The following is a 21,504-nucleotide window of genomic DNA, read 5'->3' on the forward strand; positions in this document are numbered from 1 at the left end:
CCAGATAAAGCCTGGGCACCGTAGCACTCAGCAGGTGTGTTTGAACTTCGGGGTAAAAATACATCCTACCCAAGCTGTGGGGTTTCTCTTCGTTCCAGGAGAGTTTCTACATTTTTTTTAATTTGTTTTTATTTAGAATCAAATCTCCATTTTCTGTTGTTCCCTTCTGACAAGAGGGAGGGATGTGATTCTACTGAGCAGCTCTATGCTATGAGATAGATAGACACAGGAAGGCTGTGTTGTGGCTGTGCTGTGTACAACAGGGAGAGTTAGTTTCCTGGTGCCATTTGGCTATTGTGAAATTATATGAATGTGTGTTTCATTGGGAGGTAAATGTGCCTAGATAATGAGAACAACAGAAACATCTGTGGTTAGATACACTCTCTGTAGGACACGCTTTAGGTAACACCTCAGGAATGTGGAATGTTCGCAATGACCCTTTGGCATGGGGGTTCTTGTGGATATGTGATCTGTCATAGGCAGACATGCCCTTCAATGTATATAACCGCTAGCAACCTATCTCTATAGTGAGAACATTTGGGATTTGTTAATCGAAAAGGACAACTCTGCTGCATTACTCCAATAAATACGGAGTGCATTCTCTCCCTTGACTGGTACGGGTTCTCTATTATTTAATCACTATACGTAAACAGCTAAATTCTAACACTATGAACTTACACAGGAGCACACACGGCTTGTGTGTGTGGGTGTGCTTGTGTGTGTGCGTGGGGGTGTGTTTTTGTGTGTGTGTGTGTGTGTGTGTGTGTGTGACTCCTCTCTCCCTTCCTTTCCACCATGCCTTCACCTCTTTCATCCCTCTCTCCACCTCTAATCCCTCTCCCCCTTGCCTCCCCCTCGCCTCCCCCTCGCCCCATCCATACTTATGATCCGCCCTTTGTCCACATGCATCATCCATCCCCAGAGCCACTCCCCCCCATAATCCACCCCCAGAGCCACTCCCCCTCCACCTCCCTCCAGCAGCTATTGGATAAGGAGATTGAGTGGTTCCAGGTATCAGGGTGACTGACGTGGCAGAGACAGGCCTTGGCTGCTGACTGGCAATCTCCCCTCTCTCTGTTTCTCTTCTCTTTCAATTTCCCATATCTCCTCTCACCCTCTCTGTTTCCCTCATCCTCGCTCTCTCTTCTCCGTTTTCTTTCTCTCCCAGCCTCCCCATCTCTATTCATCATTGGCAGGAGACGGACTGGGCGCAACCGGCCGGCGTTGCGTTGCGTTGCCATCAGAATGTAACAACGGCGCTGAGGTAAACCCCGCTGATGGGTCGCGCTCAACCGTGACCGCTAACGTCCTCGGCGACGTCTCATCCCCGGTCGTGTCCGCGCTGCGTGAGACCCGCCGTGGGAGCGCGAGGTCGGATGGGCGGTCAGGAAGGACGTGGTTGGTTAGCGACAGTAGTTACCCTTCAGAGTGGCATCTAGTCTGGGCTCCCCAGTGGTTGGGGCTAAACTGTTGTCGCGGTATTAAAGGAGGGGAGAGTAATAGGCTCTTGGTGTTCTTATGGGGGGCACGCACAGCGACGTGTTTTAAAGACACGTGTTTCCTTGGCACACTGCAGTGCTGCAGGGACGCATTGTGTGTGTGTCTTTCATTGTGTGTAAATGCGTGTCAGTAAGTTTCACTGTTTGTATCTTAGTATATATGTGTGTGTGTGTGTGAGTGTGCGCAGGTATTTGAGTGAAATTCTTTGTGTGTTTCTCTCTTTCTGTGTGTGTGTGTGTGTGTCTGTGTGTGTCAGTGTGTGTGTGTCTGTTTTCTGTGTGTGTCTGTGTGTGTCTGTGTTTCTGTGTGTGTGTGTGTCAGTGTGTGTGTGTGTGTCAGTGTGTGTGTGTGTGTGTCTGTTTTCTGTGTGTGTCTGTGTGTATCTGTGTCTGTGTGTGTCTGGGTCTGTGTTTTTGTGTGTGTCTGGATGTGTGTGTGTGTGTGTGTGTGTGTGTGTCAGTGTGCACATGCATTCAGGCCTCCCTGCGGTTTACTTGCTGCCTCCACATTGTCACACAGCAGTTTCCCTTGCCGAAGGAGAGAGAACAATCTCTTTAATGATCTCCCTCCCCTCCCACAGTGTGAAACATTAACCACTTTCATGCTTCTGGCATTGCAAACTGAACAACTAAACATAATTAGTATTAATGTAGTTAATATCCAAATATTTTTTCCTCCTTTAGAGTGTTTGAGTGATGAGTAGGTCCTACAAGCCAAGAGTACATTTTTAGAGGTCAAACATCTGAACTCTTTGTAGTATGCAGAGAGCCACCCCAAATTCCTCTGGCCCATTTGAATCAAACACTACAGAGGCCCTTGTCATTTTAGCGCTTCATCGCATTATCAGTTCATCGGGCTGAACACAAGAACACAGACCAGTTACAGACTAATCCCACATAAATACAGACTAGTTACGGACTAATCCCACATAAACACAGACCAGTTACAGACTAATCCCACACAAATACATAGTAAATACATATTTCTCCCCCATTTGGTATAGAGAGTACAGTCTCAGTATGGAACGCTGTGGCAAGAGATTGTTCCATTGAGCAACTTGCAGCGGTGCCAACAACACACTGGCTGTTCTGCGGATTTATCGTAAAATGTTGGTTTTGCAAATTATGAATGCAAGACCAGTGTGATGGCAGAGCGACAATTCCCTCTCTTGCCCTCACAGCTTTGTATTGGTACAAATATATTCACAAGTCACTTCTCTGACCTTTCCAATGGCATTTTGACATTCTTCCAGCCTCTCGACAACCCCATAGACAACTCAGTTTCTGCAGCGTCACCTGACAGAGAAGCAGACAACCACTAGAGTGACCACCGGGGCTTGTTGCCAGGGAAGACAACACGGGTGACGTGTGGAAAAACACCTCAGCAATACAAGTGAGGCCCTTAAAGAACGGGCCCTGTTTAAGCGAAAACCGTGAGCTTTTTGGGATGTTGTTCCACGGTTTACAATTTGCTTAGTGTAGTTGCTGTACACAAAAAATTCAAAGAGGATTTCAGTTGTTTTGTTGTCATCCAGAGACATACTTTATTTAATTCCACACACAATACAGCACTCCTTGGGTTTTTAGAGAACAGAAGGGTTTGGTCTGCTTTTTTTTTTTTCATTTTTGCTGCAGAATATATACAGTGGGCAGAACAAGTATTTGATACACTGCCGATTTTGCAGGTCTTCCTACGTACAAAGCATGTAGAGGTCTGTATATTTATATCATAGGTACACTTCAACTGTGAGAGACGGAATCTAAAACAAAAATCCAGAAAATCACATTGTATGAATTTAAATGATTAAATTGCATTTTATTGCATGACATAAGTATTTGATCACCTACCAACCAGTAAGAATTCTGTCTCTCACAGACCTGTTAGTTTTTCTTTAAGAAGCCCCCCTGTTCTCCACTCATTACTTGTATTAACTGCACCTGTTTGAACTCGTTAACTGTATAAAAGACATCTGTCCACACACTCAATCAAACAGACTCCAACCTCTCCACAATGGCCAAGATCAGAGAGCTGTGTAAGGACATCAGGGATAATATTGTAGACCTGCACAAGGCTGGGATGGGCTACAGGACAATAGGCAAGCAACTTGGTGAGAAGGCAACAACTGTTGGCGCAATTATTAGAAAATGGAAGAAGTTGAAGATGACGGTCAATCTCCCTCGGTCTGGGGCTCTATGCAAGATCTCACCTCGTGGGGAATCAATGATCATGAGGAAGGTGAGGGATCAGCCCAGAACTACACGGCAGGACCTGGTCAATGACCTGAAGAGAGCTGGGACCACAGTCTCAAAGAAAACCATTAGTAACACACTTTGGCGTCATAGATAAAATCCTGCAGCACACGCAAGATCCCCCTGCTCAAGCCAGCGCATGTCCAGGCCCGTTTGAAGTTTGCCAATGACCATCTGGATGATCCAGAGGAGGAATGGGAGAAGGTCATGTGGTCTGATGAGACAAAAATAGAGCTTTTTGGTCTAAACTCCACTCGCTGTGTTTGGAGAAAGAAGAAGGATGAGCACAACCCCAAGAACACCATCCCAACCGTGAAGCATGGAGGTGGAAACATTCTTTGGGGATGCTTTTCTGCAAAGGGGACAGGACGACTGCACCGTATTGAGGGGAGGATGGATGGGGACATGTATTGCGAGATCTTGGCCAACAACCTCCTTCCCTCAGTAAGAGCATTGAAGATGGGTTGTGGCAGGGTCTTCTAGCATGACAATGACCCGAAACACACAGCCAGGGCAACTAAGGAGTGGCTCCGTAAGAAGCATCTCAAGGTCCTGGAGTGGCCTAGCCAGTCTCCAGATCTGAACCCAATAGAAAATCTTTGGAGGGAGCTGAAAGTCCATATTGCCCAGCGACAGCCCCGAAACCTGAACGATCTGGAGAAGGTCTGTATAGAGGATTGGGACAAAATCCCTGCTGCAGTGTGTGCAAACCTGGTCAAGAACTACCGGAAAAATTTATGATCTCTGTAATTGCAAACAAAGGTGTCTGTACCAAATATTAAGTTCTGCTTTTCTGATGTATCAAATACTTGCTAATTAATTACTTAAACATCATACAATGTCATTTTCCGGATTATAATTTTTGGATTCCGTCACTCACAGTTGAAGAGTACCTATGATAAAAATGACAGGACTTCTACATGCTTTGTAAGTGGGAAAACCTGCAAAATTGGCAGTGTATCAAATACTTGTTCTCCCCACTGTATTGCATCACTGGTATCGCCACAGCCCTTCTGTACACACTGGAAATAACGTTAAATGCTCACCCCTTGACACATAGTAATCTTACACCCTACCCCCTCTTCTTTTATATTTCCCTGTTCCCTTTTCACTCCACCTTTTCCTCCTACCTTCATTCCTCCACTCTTCCTCCTCACATTCTCCTTCACCTTCTCCTCATCCTCATTCTGCTCCTTATTCTCTACCTCAGCAGTCGATAATTAATCAGTAAGTCAGGCTGAACACGAGGCCACAGGCCAGTAACCAACTGATTCTGCAGAAATATGCATATTTTAGTCTCAGTGAATGCGGAGCGGAGAGTATAGTCTATATATGGAACGCTGTGGCCGGGACTGTTCCTATGAACAACTTAAAGCAGTGACCACAATACCGTTCCAACTTAAAGCAGTGACCACACTACCGTTCCAACTTAAAGCAGTGACCACACTACTGTTCCAACTTAAAGCAGTGACCACACTACCGTTCCAACTTAAAGCAGTGACCACACTACCCTGGCTGTTCGTGTGATTTATGTTTACGTTGTGGTCTACAACCCTGTATCCCAAAAGGTTGGGACACTGCGTAAAATGCTAATAAAAACAGAATGCAATCATTCATCACTGTATTTAATCGAAAATAATATAAAGACAGCATGTCAATTGTTCAAACTGAGAATGTTATTGCTTTTGGTAAAATAGATGCCCATTTTGAATTTGTCTAACGCGATTTGGCATTGTCCTGTTTAAATACAGTGAGGTCTTTTTCTCTGAAAAAGACATCATCTGGATGGCAGCATGTTGCTCCAAAACCTGTATATATTTTTCAGCATTAACGGTGCCTTCACAGATGTGCAAGTCACCCATGCCATGTGCACTAATGCACCCCCATACCATCACAGATGCCGGCTTTTCAACTGAGCGATGATAAGACAAATGGTCCCTCTCCTCTTTAGTCCGGAGGACGCGGCGTCCATGATCCCCAAAAATAACTTAGATTAGTCAGACCACAGGACACTTTTCCACGTCACTTCAATCTTAAATGAGCTCAGGCCCAGAGAAGGTGACAGTGTTTCTGGATCTAGCTTATATATGGTTTCTTCTTTGCATGGTAGAGTTTTAACTTAAATGTGTGGATGCAGCGATGTATTGTGTTCACAGACAATGGTTTTCGGAAGTGTTCCTCAGCCTTAGGGCTCAAAGATCATGGCCATCCAATATTGGTTTTCGGCCATGTCCCTTGTGTACATAGATATCTCCAAATTCTCTGAATCTTTTAATGATATTATGTATCGTAGATAATGAGATCCCCAAACTCTTTGTAATTTTAGGTTGAGAAAAAAAAAAAAAAGATTGTTTTTGCACTATTTGCCACCCCTTCTTAACTTCTCAAAGACTCATCCTCTCTGGAATGCTCTTTTTGTACCCAATCATGTTATCACCAGTTGCCAATTCACGTAATAATTTGTGAGGTGTTCCACCAGGTTTTTTTTTGGCATTACACAACTTTCCAGTCTTTTATTGCTTCGGTCACAGCTTTTTTGAAACTCGTTGCTGGCATCAAATTCAAAGAGGGCATATATTTTTCAAGAAAAAGTAAAATTTCTGAGTTTCAACATTTGATATGTTGTCATTGTACTATTTTCTATTGAATATAGGGTTTTATTAGCATTTTGTTATTCATTACATTTTACATAGGGTCCCAACTGTTTTGGAAACAGGGCTGTATAAATTATATTATAATACTATAAAATATTTTGTGTTGGTGCCCACATTACACAGCAAATATATTTTGCTCCAAACTTCTACATTTTGCCATCCATCGGAGAAAATATCAGTGCAAGTCAGATTCTGTAAGTTTTGTCTCATCCCGTTGAATAGTACAATATACTAACACACAAGGCCACTTTGTTAATATTCCCTGGATAAAGAATAAGGAAACCAGGGGTCCCAGGACTAACCAGGTCCCGATTAAACGGTTGCAATGAAAAAAATGCTGTGGAACTGGCTTCGAGGTCCAGATTAGAATAACCATGAAACAGATTTGTGGACGGGAAAGGTGAATGGGTGGTTAAGCAATTGATTTACAAGACCGAGAGTTAAAATCAGTGTAGCGAAACACAAAAATATATATTTTTTTTTAATTTCAAGACTTCTGTCAAACCTTAAATCTTACCTTAACAATTAGGAATGCATATATAATCAGTTAGCCTAACTAAACAAAGGACCTTATTCAGAGGCCACGCGTATCTTCCCAGTACTGGTCATTCTTTCACTTCACCGAAAGATGTTTGCTTTCATGACAACCAGACACATTAGTCTCCCCCAGACATACATCACAATACTGATGTGACACTCTGAGATTACTCTGCAAGTGACAGACAGGTATGTGACTGTCTGGAAGGCAGCCATTTTGGGTAAAACCAAAGCAGCTGGGGGGGGGGGGGGGGTTGGGGTGGTCTCTGGGTTTCAGGTGGGTTACATGAGGTCTGTAAAGGGGGTCAGAGAGATAGGTGAGGGATGTACATGGATGGGTGCTTGTTGCAGTTGGGATGTGTGCCGAACGTATGACTTGGATGTGGTGGCAGTCCGAGAATGAGAGAGAAAGAAAAAGAAAGAAAAAGAGGGAGAAAGACAGAAAGTGAGGGCGAGAGAAAAAGAAAAAAATATAGAGGGAGAAAGTAAGCAAGCACAGATGAATGGCTACGGCAAGCTGCCAGTGACAAAAAGCCAAATCCAAACAGCTGTCACACTCACCATCTGAGCCGGATCAGCACACAGTTATTCACAGACGTCAGACGCTTGACTTTAGTGAAACACACACACAAACGCACACACACACACTCTCTCACTAATTCACACAGTGACAAAGACAGATCTAACACAAACACAATCACAACCATACATAGTACATATAAATCCAGTATATATACACACAGTAGTTAATACTGTATATACATTATATTCATACTGTATACTTACATATAATATACAGACACGGTACAAATCTTCCCACGTGTGGTCTAAAATGGATCTGTGCAGTACTTGATCCTTGTAACCATAATGCAACAACCAAATCAGTAATTAGGGATCAACACAAGCGCTCGACGGCCATGATGATCAATTAACTCAGTATGTATATAAACCAACTTGATTACGTGACAGACTGTTTTCTAGCCATTAACCCAAGCATCAGTCTCCTGCAATGTTAACGCACCTCCGTATGTGTGTGTGTGTGTGTGTGTGCGTGCAGAATGGCCATTATTCACAAAGCTCCTTGTAATGAACTTAGTAAAATATAGTCTTTCCATGTTGCACGGATTATCCATCTTTCTCAAAGGCCGTAGCATTCAAATCTGGACCTCTAAGCCAGTTTCACTCCATTTCTTCATTGCAACCTTCTAATCAGGTACTTATTTTTACCTTGGACACCACGTGGGAGCAATTAATGGTTAGGTAGAACAGAAAACCAGCAGGCTCCGGACCTCATAGGGTAAGGTTTGAACACCCCTGCTCCAAAGACATCCATTCAGTTCCAAGAATCACAATGTCCCCTATGCAACACAAAAGGTCTCTCTCTCTTTCATTCTCGATTCCTGACATGGTCAAGGTCATAGCTTAGCCACGTCGCACATTTCCTAGTCCATGCACTGGTTGCCCCGGGCACTCGTCCTGTGAGACCGGAGGGAGCTCTAACTGAAACAAACTATCCAGTCATAATCCACGTTCCCTCTGGTTCTGTGCTCTGACCATGTCGTATGATCTCTGGAGCTCAGACATGGAACGGGAACTCATGTAGCATCAGCCAACATGTTTAAATCGTAGTAGACATGTACTGACTTGCATTCAGAGACAGATTCTCCTTGTTATTTTCTTCTCATTAGGGTTATTTGACATTCTATTGAAGTATGTGAAGAAAAAGAAAAAAGACAGACTCAAACCTACTAATTGAAGCAATCCTTTCACTGCGGAAATAGAGGGAGTACGTTGTGGTCCATAACCACAAAGAGCACAACCAAAGACAACAGGACATTCTTCCAGTTTGACCCACTCATTGGCCTAATGACCATACCGAACATATGAGTAAAAACTCAACACAGAACCACCCCTCCTGGGAACAGACACTCCACTGTCAAATTGAATGGAATTAAAGGTGGAGACAGATCATGGATTGTGTAACTGACAGTCTTAGATGAGAATCTTCAACGAGGGTAACTGGCAAATATCGATTCTGCATGGCACGGTCAAGATGTTGAAAACAAGCGGATAGAAAATTATCTGGCAACTTCTAACCATTTCGCCTTTACCGGAATACACTGTGACATGACAGTCTGCCGTGGCCCTATCCATTCCTACTCGCCAGGTCTGATCAATCTGAATGATTGATTGGCTTTCGGAGAAACCAAATCAATCCAATGCAGTGGGAGGCCTTGTAGATGGCACAAGGGGGTTTTAAGTAACTAATGGTGATGGAAGAGAGCGAGAGAGAGAGAGAGCGAGAGAGAGCGAGAGAGAGCGAGAGAGAGCGAGAGAGAGAGAGAGAGAGAGAGAGAGAGAGAGAGAGAGAGAGAGAGAGAAAGGAAAGCAGGGTGAAACGCTGAGAGCAGAGGAAAAAAAGGAAGGCTGAGAGAAAGAACAATGAGTCGAGGGAGAGAGGAGGAAGAGAGATGACGAAGAGGTTCAGAACACTAAGGTCATTCGGGTATGTAAAGCCCTGCGTATCACCCAGACTGAGCATTTACTACAGAGTGTTTTGATCAATGTCACACTGATAAATGGGCCCAAGAATCAGTCTTCTTCAGCAGTGAAACAGCTTTTTACCAGGGTAGAGATCTATGGCTCTGGTTGAAGTGAGGCCGGAGAGTTAAAATGGCAGCACACAAAGGGTCTCACAACTCCATTTAAAATGGATTTTCTTTTATTTGAGGTGTTGTGGACCTGGCTACTCTCTCTGTTTTACACACACACACACACACACACACACATGCACACACACGGAAACATCCTTTGCAGCGGGAATAGAGCAGCGTTATAAAAGCCTGTTCAGGTTGTGAAATATTCACGACAGATTTCAAATCCAATCTTCCCAGCAAGGCTGCGCCGTCGGTAAGCAGAGCACGAGGAAAAGATGGAGAGACTGAAAAAAGAGAAAGAAAAGCTGTGGATGGCAGCTATTAAAGATGTATGTGTGACATAAAGCAAAGATCCTGACCTCAACACAAGGCATCCTGCGCCCCGAGAGAGAACGGAGAGAAAAATAAATCTCAGGAAGCACACAGTCAAAGTGCCTGTGCTGCCCACTACCGCAGCGCCGTGTGAAGAGGCACTCAAAATGTGTCTTCAAAGCATGGCCAAGGATTTGGTTGCATACACCAAGGTGCATGCATATTTGCCAAAATACCATCCACGTTTTTTGTTATTGTTCAGAATCTACCCTTTCTCATAATTTCCCGGTATTCCTGTTAAAACCTGAAATTATGTTAAATACCAGCGATATGGCAGGATTATACTACTGAAGAAATAGAGACATGAATTGTTGTTGTATTGGTCGCAACTTACTCCTGTCAAAGTTCTCTGAAACCATAGTGTTTTGTTGAAGTTGACTTGTTTTAATGTAGGCCCAAAGACTGTTGGCCTACTGGTAAAATGATACCTGTTTTGCAGATTCTCTGCTAATCAAACAGGTAAGACATAGTAAAGTCTTCAGTTGATCAAGTGCTCACAATACTAAACCACCACTGAAGATGAGCAAAATGTGACATAAAAGCTAACTTTTTCCCCCAGGCTATTCATTTGGGGAGGAAGTCTGTGGAAAAAAAAAAACATAACAGCTAACATATTACAGGCATTTGTCATTTTTTTATATTCATTAGCTAAAGAAACCTCTAGCAATAACATAAACGATAATTTCTCAAGGTCTTGTTTTAAAACTTTTATTTAAGTTGGTGCATTAAATGAAATTACAGTGACCCTTTCTGGATACACAACCTTGGACTAAACAAATCATAACCCCAGACCCAAATATTATTTGTTTCCATTTTAAGGATATTTTTATTATATAACAATTTAAGACAACATTATATACTTCACAGACAATTCTGCATGACTTTAATGTAACGCCTGCATCAGCTTTAGTTATGAATATATAGGACATTTTGTTTCTGAAGTTTGATTCTGAACATCCTGAAGACCCCTCCACCTCACTATGATGAGCGTTTAAACCAGAATAATCAATCAGTCCACTTGTTGTACCAACACATTTTTTTCTTTTCATTTTTAACGTCTTTATAGCATAGCCACACCAAATCATTTTGGCCAAATGGGTCCATCGGTTGCTCAAAAGCTGGTATCGGGGTTGAACTGCATTTCAAGGTTTTAGCATAAACAATGTCTGTGCACAATGAATTTATGACAAATGTGCCTGAATAAATATGCCAATGATCCCAAATTATTCCTCTGGAACACACAGCCTTTCCATTTTTTCCCTATTCCAGAGCGAGCACACCAATTCAACTTGTCATCCAACCATCAAACCCCCTGCCACTAACACAGCCCGCCGCAAACGGCAAGCCATCCACGGTGACTGGATCTCTGTTTAGCAATCAATGCCGACTGCTGTTTGGAATGCAGAGATTATGCTCATTCACATCCAACTGAACAAAAGCGTATCGATGCTATTTTTTACCAGCGGCGCGTAAACCTCAGCAAGGATGCGTGACTGTGAGCGAAAGAACAAGGGTGACAGAATGAATGGGGAAATGGGAGAGAGATTTAAAAGATAGGGGGAGAAGTGGGAGATGGAGAAAAATGGAGAGTGGTAGATAAGGGAGGGAGTCAGGAGAGAGGAAGAGAGAGAGAAAGAGAGAGAAAGAGAGAGGGGACAGAGGGAAAAAGACAGGGTGCTTGCGTTGGTTACTCAGCAGTAATGATGTGCATCGATCTATCCAACAAAACAGTCGGAACTGGCATAGGTGACATTATTTTTATGTTTACAATATTTAAACTTCATTTTGTCACCAAATGTTTACTGAAATCATGAATAAATGTGCACAAGTTGTTCTCGAATCCATTGATTTGCCATATTAACTTTGACATGAGTCAAATCAGCTTATAACTAGCCACCAATAACAAACTGCAACAAACTGAGAGGGCAGCTTTATCTGATCATTGCTGCTATAGCTCATCAGAAACATAACAGCACACAACATTCTGGCACATATGTCTGTCAACCTGTCTATACATACATTTGGGACACTGCAATCAAGTTATGTTTGGAAAAACCATTAGGGGGGAATGGTGAGCAACGGCAAAAGAGTTTGAACTCATGTAGAGACAAAAGTATTTGTTTTCTGATCAACAGTCAACAATAATAAAAAAAAATATATCATTACACTGTTTGTAATATGGTAAGGCTGTTAAAAAAAACATTCAGATGTTAAAATAATCGAATCCGTGAGCTGGCAAACTGTCATTTCCGTCCCTGAACTAAAACAATCAAACCTAATTTCTCCTATGTCACTGTAGTAAATAGAATTGTGCTCTCAGTCAAATTATAGTATCTGATAAAATAAGGGCAAAAAAGGGAGCAGTAACATTGGGGGAGAGAGATGTGTGTGGAAAGAGACAGACAGGCCACTTGAGAGGGTAAGAACGTAGAGAGCCAGCCGCTCAGCCCCACCTGATCTCACAGGCTAATCGTCCATTTGTTTGGACATTAAACAACATCAGGCAATGTCACAAGGACAATTAGAAAAAGTCGATGAAGTCGGTGGGCAACTTCACGCACACGTTTGGTTGGCCTCGACGCGTGGCACCTGAGAAACTCGCTCAGATCAATCTGCCATGAGATGGACGGACGGTGAAAGAGGTGAGACCGAGGGGGGGCGGGCGGGGGTTAGGGATCCGCGAAACGTTTTGTGGCGGCTGAGTTGAACCCACGTTCGGTCCCATGTGTCATACACAAACACGCAGACACTGAACATCTTGTCCCCTCTGATCAGGGAGAGCAGGGCTGAGTGAGAGAGCCAAGTGCAGCAGGAGGCAGAAGCATGTGACGCAAGGGGCCATGGAGCTTCACACACACACACACACACACACACACACACACACACACAGGGCAAAGGCCTGGCAGGACATAAAACAGAATCCAATCAGCTCAGCCTCAGAGTGAGGATAGAGAGGATGGAGAGACTGCCATCGCACAAACAAATCACACAGATGCAGGGAGAGAAAGAGACTGAGTTAGGGGAGAGAGAAAGAGAGATAGGCGGACAGAAAATGATTTTACCGTTGAATGTTAAAGCATTGGTCATAAAACAAACTGAAAGTTTGGCAAACATTGTGAATTCATCCTTCATCCAGCTGCCGGCTCTTTCAGAAAGGTCCCATGGGAAGAGGACAAGCACATGCAGCGTGGAAAAATGCTTTTCCACATTAATGTCCAAACATGCTTCCAATAACAATCCTCTGTCTTTCAAACCAATTCTCAATTGTCCTGAAAACTCCCTTCAATTCAAATAAAACTCAAATCAGCTATACTCAAAATTGATTGTAGGTACATGTATTTATTTTTGTGTTTGTTTGTTACCATTCTTTTAAAAGCAAAAAGAACATGAATTAAGTTGTAATTTAATGAATGACCCATTTCAAAATTGATTGTGACTGTCCTTTCATTTGGTCCAGGTTGTGACTGTTTATTTTTCTTTGTCGCCGCTTCTTTCTTTCCTCAGGAGACTGGAAAAATAAGGCCTTTGTGTTTATTGGCTTGTCTCACTTGTTTCTTTCAAGGACGTTCGATCTTTCTCTGCTGGCAGGGACGTTAGGCCCATTCCTTGTCGGCAGGTCTACTGAGAAGTTGAGGAAACATTGTTCATCAGACAACACAACAGTGGAGAAAGAGAGGAAGAGGCAGACAGAGAGGGATAAAACGCAAAGCTTGGTGAGTTGATCCTACAGTCTCGTTGAGGTAGGGGGGGGAGCAAAAACATTGTTATCTTCACACACTCGCCAACACACACAAATCTCTCTCTCTTTATCTGTGAAATTGCTGTTCAGGAAATGTTCTACAGATCAGTTTTCGGGGGTGGGCATAAATAAGTTAAGCCTAAAGGTTGTTATCTGAACCCTTTACACTTACTTTGCACTTGGAAGTAGAGAGATGGATGAGACGCCACCAACGCCATGTGTGATAAGAAGGACACATTAAATGATGGTTAACAGGAATATAAAGGGACTTTCATCCAGAGGGATGTCCCTTTTCACATCTCTGTAGTCTCAGCATTTAATTGTATGGCTTTGTATTGTACAAATCTGTTGATAGATGTTTCTGATCGTAGTAACCCTATATGTTGGTGTCATGTTGGACAGATGTAATTGTTAGTATAATATGGCCAAGCAGGCCATGGTAGAAAAATAAATTGAATAATATTGTACTGACACCGACAACAAACATCTGACAAAATAAATATTAACGAGGACCTCCCTTAGTGGGCAAAGTAGAGTAAAGCCGGGCAGTGCATCACATCTGCATTTCACCAATGCCATAATTGTTGGCATTTTCTATTAGGTGAGAATAGCAATGCCTGACAGCGCTGCGGTCTTTTAAGCAAACCAACACCGGAGACGATGCGTAAGACGAGCTAGGTTACCAAGCACGCTAGCGTAGCGTTATGTTATATGCCTCCTGTGGCCATTCCCTCCCCCCACCAGCTAACCAAAACAGAAGGTGAAATGTGTATGAGACGTGACACATGTTTCAGAGGAATGACACGGCCTGGCCGACGACCGCCACAGCGTGACACACCTGTTTCACGGCCGGAATGACTCAAAGCTAACGCTGTAGCTACTGTGAGAACTACGGTGGAGAGTAGTGCCATATGGTGGACATCTGTGACAAAGAAGGGATCGCAATGGTTGCCATCCGCCGATAAGAATCCATTCACCAGGGCAGCAGTTAATTTGGGAATTTGCATGATTGTTTCAAAAGACCTTGTGTTCCTCATTGGTTATAGGCGCTTTACCATTCATAATATTGGGTACAAATATAAAGCCCTACCACGGAAAGAATCTAAGACGTAAGGTTCGCCGCGCTCTGAAATCTTGTTTCCCTTGACCCCTGACCCCCTTGTAATACGGTGACCTTTCACACCAGACAAAACTAGAGAGGCAGGACAAAATACATTTGAATCTAACTGTTGCTTTTATACCTCCTTCTTTCTCTCTCCTCCTCTCTCTGTCCCTTTAGGCAGTTCCAATGCCTGTGTCACTACCCCAGCCCGGCTCCACTGCTCCAGGCAACCGCCCAGGGTATGGACAAAGAGGACCCGCACGTAACTGCTCGGGAAAGACAGTGAGAGGACGTATGATGAGTCTGGGGATGAGCAAAGCTGACAGTATCACTGTAACTGTCACGTCAGGACACCTTGCAGAGGAACATTCTGTGCCTCCAGAACCTCAGGACAGCGTGATTGGACAGGGACTGGCAAACCTCTTCCCCACACTGGATGCTTCTTGTTTTTACCTACACATATTATTCCTGCCGGATTTACTTCAACTAGAAGTCAAAAAACCTTTCCTGTTAATCTTCCTAAGAACGCAGTCGGGAGAAAATGTCCTTAAACCCATCCTGGCTTCGTTTCCTAGGAATTGTCGATTGAATAGTTGGATTGGAAGTGATGTTTACTGTTAGGACAGGGAGAGGTGTTTCTCTTTATAGTTAACCCATCCCAGATATTCTTTTCCTTTTGTTTTACTATGCGACTAATGTGGTACTATCTCTAAGCAAAGTACTCTTTCAAATTAGTAACGACCGGAGGGTTGCCTCTAGAATATACATATGTATCAATAAATGTTCACTCATTCGTACTTACTTACCTCATTCTCACACGACAGTACTTAGATGTAGGAGTAACTAGAAAAAATAAAACATGATAATTGTTCAGTAACTACACCACAAATGATCGGCTAAATTCCACACACGTTTCTGAGGTCGGTTAAGTTAAAATACTGCATACCCTACGGCTCTCCACGAACAGGGCTGCGGACCCGGCTGATGTGTGGAGGCTCAACTGAGCCCGGTGGTTCTGGTTCTCAGTCTCTCTTATTAGTAATTTATGTGCTGCAGAATATACTATTTCTCTTGTCGTCACATGCACACACACATCAGCCAGGGCCCTTTCCAGCAACTTCACGTTCTCACATCCATCTCTCAGTACAGATAATGCATCTGGAGGGCAGCACAGTTGTTTGAGGCAAATGGATTTCCCTCCTCCTCCCTCTTTGAACTCACAGAGTTTTTCTGAAATGAGAGAGATTTGCCCTTTGTTGCTGTGGTTACTGATCTGGTGGGCAGAGGGATAGAGGAGGGAACCATATGCCCATTTTAGACATTTATTAAATTATCTAATCTGAACAGGCTGGCACTGACTGGCAAGACTGGCATAGACAGGTGTAAGGGGCAGGTGCTGAGCATGAACAGACTATAAACAACATCCATGGGCGGAATACTGCCAAAACTAACCGGACCCCAAAAGACCCATCACAGCAATGGACATGAGCATTACATTTCTATCATGCATTCCTACAGATATTAATCTCCTAAAACAGAAGATCACAGTCTAAACCATCAGCCCTTGCTGAAATAATAAAATGTTGTGACTTGGAGAGGATGTTAGAAGAAGCCCTTAAAAACATGTTCCCATTCACATTGCAGTGTGTCTTATCACACTCAAAGCAGCAATAGGCTGTGCTATTGATTAGCCTGTAGATTGGTGTTCTGGGACCCCAGAGATAATGGCACCAAACACTATGGCAGATTATTGAAGAGAGTAAGACGGAGAAAGATGGAAAAGCTCAAGTTATTTGAGTTATTTCAATTTTATAGGTAAAGTTGTAATGAAACAGTTATACCAACTGGATGAACATAAATAAACTGTGGAAAAGAATGAGGGCACAAAACTCACACGTTGCTATCGGTGTGCTCCAGCCAATCAAAAGGATCCATGGCTACACTGCGTTAGAGACAGGCAGAGAGAATGTGCAGCATAATGTAAAGGTTTCACAGTGGTAACGATTTCCGCTTGTTTTTTTTCCTTGTGCGTCACCACGTCTACCAGGGGACCCAATTTGCACGGAGAAATGGAAAACATTAAGGCAAACGTTGCTTTTTTTCCTCTCGCATTTCTCTTCTGACTGCTAGGATTCGGAACGGTTATTACTGAGCTTTAAGCTACCGCGCTAAATCAACCGGCTGCTGCAACAGCACAGAATGGGGAAGTGAGTCAGACGTGTTTCCAACGCCGGTTACTGGACGCGGCAAGGGGGACGTGTCCTTGGAACTACTAAACCCAGGGACAGGGTTTGAAGTTGCTTGAAAATAAATATCCAAGAGCCATAGGATAACATCCGCAGGACTCCAAAGTGTCATTCAGGGCGTTTTTTTTTATGGCTTTGCTAAACAAATCTATTCAGGAGGCATTCACATCCACTGATCTAAAGGCATCCATCCCCGACACATCCATCCCCGACACATCCATCCCCGACACATCCATCCCCGACACATCCACTTCCCATAGATCACGGTGTCACAACAATCATCCATTATGACTCAGAACCCATCCCGATGTATATATCACAGAGCTCCTCCTCCTTTTCTACGGGTGGGAAATACACGCTTGGAAGTCATTCACTTTCACTCCTAAAAGGGGTTTAAACACTTTGATTCACTGAACCGGAAGCTCTAGTGATGCTGGGAGTAAACACTGAAAGAAGTACATCTCGGTCTTCCGGGTCAGACTCCCATCTCTGGCATGCCAAAGCCCCCCATGGAAGGGGTCAGCATGCTGGCGAACCCATCAAAATGGCAGCGCATTCGTTAAAGCTCGTAGTCCAACACATCTCTGCTTTGCTGTGGAGGAGATCAGCTGGTCGAGTGATGATAGCTTTGAAAGGGGTCTGACCATTCATTCATAACTGCTGTAACTCTAGCTGTACCGCAATTATTCACAGGAGTCAGCTAAGGTTGCACTGTCTGTTCATTTTTATGTCACTCCTCCTCAACCAGGTAAGTCACATAACGTTTTTTTAAATGTACCACGAATACGAGGCCAAAGACATTCCACGTCACATCACAGTACACTGGAGAGGCGGACTGTCTTTCCTGACTCGTGCCAGGGCGAGAGAAACTACTGCCGAGGTGGCAATCAAGCAGAGATCAACGCGAAGAGTGCAGTTACTGACAAGCTCACATAAAGTGGCCCTCGCTAAAAATGTACAAGCGCATTTCTTGTTGACATAAGGGAGCAAATGAATTCCACGGAGAGGACGGACGGTAATGGGTGAAACCGCTACCATTTGTTTTGCATTAACCAGGCATTAGAGAATATATCGGCGGTATCGTCACGTGAACACTGAAGACAGTAACGCCAAGTAGGCTGATTGGTTGGAGCCTCCGGGAAACGAGATAAGCAGGCATTCGGTGGGGGGGAGGGGACTGAAGTGGATGCCAGCAGTTATTGGAGGAGAAGCAGACTTGAGGACATGAGAGCGGATATGAAGGGCATATCAAGCAGATGTCTCCATGACTTGCTGCTAGCTCAGCAATGTCTACAATGACATGACACACACACACAAACACACAGGCGCGCGAGGCGCAGTGATCCACTCACAGCCTCCATCTATTCCGGACTGCCTGTGGATGGAGATGTCCGTCCACCGGCAGGCTGCACCCCCTGTTCCCATGACAACAGCACGGGCAAGCAAGCAAGGTCACCTTCCCCAGCTGAGGCCGTGCACGCCCCCCCCCCCCCCCCCCCCTGCTGCAACGGCGCGGGGAGGGGGAGGGAGTGGAGGAGGTGATGGGAAATTTGATGGAGTGTGATTAAAGAAGGGACACGTGAAATCTAATTCCCAGGTGTGAGTGTGACCGTGGTGTATGCAACCGAGGTAGGGGGTCCACAAGTGTGAGGACGAAAGCAGCGATCTTCCAATATATCTTCAGCCTTCGAAACATTTCGTGAGGCAACACATCCCGAAAGACAAACAAGCCATCTCCCGAACTTCACCGCACGCCCCCCGAATGTCCTCTACAACAGCACCATCAACCAACTGCATTTGAGTTTCCCCACAGAGCACAAATGTCTTCTCCAGTCTGCAAACCCCTTCACAGGAAACAAGATAATTTGCAGCATTGGTTGGACACGTGACTGAGACTGTTCTAGACAACAATTACAATCCTAACGCAGTTCCATAAATAAGTTCTGTAAATACTTTCTGTGGTCAGGTTATATCCATCTATGTGGGGACGGTTATTATAGCTTATTGAATATGCGATGTGACGTACACATATTTGAACGTGCCTAGAAGATATTTCCATCTCTCAGCTGGATCTACTGTATTTTGGTAATGATGTGCCCCAGTTCGATGCCCTTAACCGTCTGTTCGCCGCTGCATTTCAGGGAAACCATGGGCCTTGCCAGGTGCAGACCCCTCTCTCCATTTCTCTTCAGTTCTCTCTGTTACGGTCTCCACATTGAACGCGGTCAACGAGGAGGTCAACAGTTCAGGATCAGGTACTAGTTTCAGAGCAAGGGGAGGGGAAGAAGGCGACGCAGGAGACGCAGAGATAGAAAGCTAGAGAGAGGAGGAGAGAGTGACAGAGAAAAGTAGGCGTGCAGAAATAAATGATGAGGACGAGAGAGGAGAACAGAGTGACAGAGTGTGGAACTGATGGCCTGAGTTGGGTCCCCATTACGATATTTAAGCTGCTGTAATGTGAAGCGTGACAGGGATTGTATACCATGCTCTGTATTATCCCGGATGACGAGGAGTTGACCTCACCTCAGCCTGAACTGCATGCAGACACATGCATCCACTAATCGACATGACACCTTGAGCCCTGAGAGACATGCACTCATCTGCAGTGCTGACACCAGCGAACACGCCGAGGTGGAGGAAGGGAGAGAAAGACGGGCCGGGGGGGCCGGGGGGGGGGGGGGGGGGGGGGGGGGGGGGGGGGAGAGAGGGGACGGTGTTAAAAATAGTGTGTTAAGTGGCAACAGTGATAGGGGGAAGGAGAGAAAGAATGAGAGCCAGAGAGAGAAAAGGAGTGACACACGTACGCACCATGTGTGTAGTACCATACACGTACACACCATGTGTGTAGTACCACACACGTACACACCATGTGTGTAGTACCATACACGTACACACCATGTGTGTAGTACCATACAAGTACCATATAAGCTCACTGAGTTGTATTTATCAATTTCAGTAAATCTCAGCATCTCCTTGACACATCCTGACCTTAAACCTTACGTGAAGGCACGGAGTTCAATGCAAATTCAGAAATGTAGAATTAAAAAAAAAAGTCCTTAATTGCAATATAAAATGCATTAACTGCTCTTGATTAAACCCCCCCCCCCCCAAAAAAAAAGAACCCATCAGCACATGATCATGGCAATCATTTCCGTCTCTGACGAGTTAGCTCATTAAGGCAGATTGTGCCAGCTAATTAGCATAGCACATCTCGTTAAGGTGCGCGTGTTGCACTGTTTGTCGAGAAACAGCAGGAAGAAACGGGGACTAATGAAGATGCATCACTCGCCTCAATCATGGCGTGGCTGTTGCCACCCCCTGGACATTGACTGGACCATTGCTCTGAACTCACTTTCACCTCGCCAGGGGTCGGCCAGGTAAAAGTAGAACGTGTGCGGGCAACGGCCATGTTGGAAGTACCTGCTCAGAAACGCCTCAAGCTGACAGTGTCCGTTCTGTCTCATTAACTCCTTGCCACCATGCTGTTACTGTGAAGTAATACCCGAAAGAAGTGTGGCGCTTGCTCTGAACACGTATTCCTGCTAAATGCGTTGTACTCATTCTTTCTGTTGAGAAAAAGCTTTTCTTTATGTCCGTGGACTGTGAACATTCATTTGCATGAATTGATCCACTAACAGTATCTCTTGAACTGATCAAGCTAGAGACACAGAGCTAATTCTGTTTCACGTGATTACACTGTCCCAACCCAAAGTCTGAAACTTTTTCAACGTAAATTGGCAAGCACACCACGTAACTCGAAATGACTTTTCTAGTTAGATAAAAATCAAACTAATCTTTTAGTTCAGCTTGCCCCGGTGCATTAACAGGCTTCATTTTCCCAGAAACGGTAGAGGTTATCAGAACTGATGTACTTGTCGTTAAGAGGAACGAGCCCCAGAACAAACACTACACGTACCCATCTGACTAGGAAAAAGAAGCCCTTGTGTCAGAGGTGGGTTTTCTAGAAATGCCTGGCGGCAGATTGTCCTGCAAAGTTTCTCTGAATGGATTGGAATTTCAAATGTCTTCCTTCATGTAACACATTCTTGGCGGTGACAGATATTATACTAATAACGCCTCCCTGCCTCACAATTCTTCTTGGTGTTTTCCAGTGACTGCTGTATCAACACATCTGCTGCAGATCAAAGAGGAAAGCACGGGTGTTTGAGACAGATTTATTTTTCATTTTGTAAATTACAGCAATTGCAAGTACAGTTCATCAGTCAAAAGATTGTGAGAGTGTAAAATCCACAGTTCCACTTCTTCGGTCAAAGCTAGTCTGACTCTGCAGAAGTAGAGGTTACACTGCTCTCATTAGGATGGCTGGACACCATCTTGTAACCCGGCAACAGACGTATACTGTGCATTCCAATTATAGACTTCATATTTTACTATACATTCAAATTATAGACTTTTTCTTCAAGAGCCAAAATGGCAAAATGAAATTT

General features: G+C 44.2%; 1 protein-coding gene and 2 long non-coding RNA genes across 6 annotated transcripts in view; 1 reads left to right on the top strand and 2 right to left on the bottom strand.

Annotated features, from left to right (window-relative positions):
* Window positions 1-15,072, top strand: part of LOC117593786 — a 52,185-nt gene extending 37,113 nt beyond the window's left edge. Inside the window, exons 2-3 of the long non-coding RNA XR_004575222.1 lie at window positions 13,532-13,682; window positions 14,988-15,072. This is a non-coding gene — a long non-coding RNA (uncharacterized LOC117593786). The remainder of the gene's footprint in view (window positions 1-13,531; window positions 13,683-14,987) is intronic.
* The window catches only part of iqsec3a (IQ motif and Sec7 domain ArfGEF 3a), a 104,507-nt gene that overhangs the window by 53,045 nt on the left and 29,958 nt on the right, over window positions 1-21,504 (bottom strand). The window lies entirely within an intron of this gene.
* Window positions 13,283-15,033, bottom strand: LOC114830135. The gene is made up of 2 exons (XR_003777859.1): window positions 14,950-15,033; window positions 13,283-13,590 (listed from the first exon to the last, which is right to left on the bottom strand). It is a non-coding gene; the product is annotated as an uncharacterized LOC114830135 (long non-coding RNA).

The sequence above is a fragment of the Esox lucius genome, chromosome 23 (genome assembly GCF_011004845.1).
Source record: "Esox lucius isolate fEsoLuc1 chromosome 23, fEsoLuc1.pri, whole genome shotgun sequence".
NCBI lineage: Eukaryota > Metazoa > Chordata > Actinopteri > Esociformes > Esocidae > Esox > Esox lucius.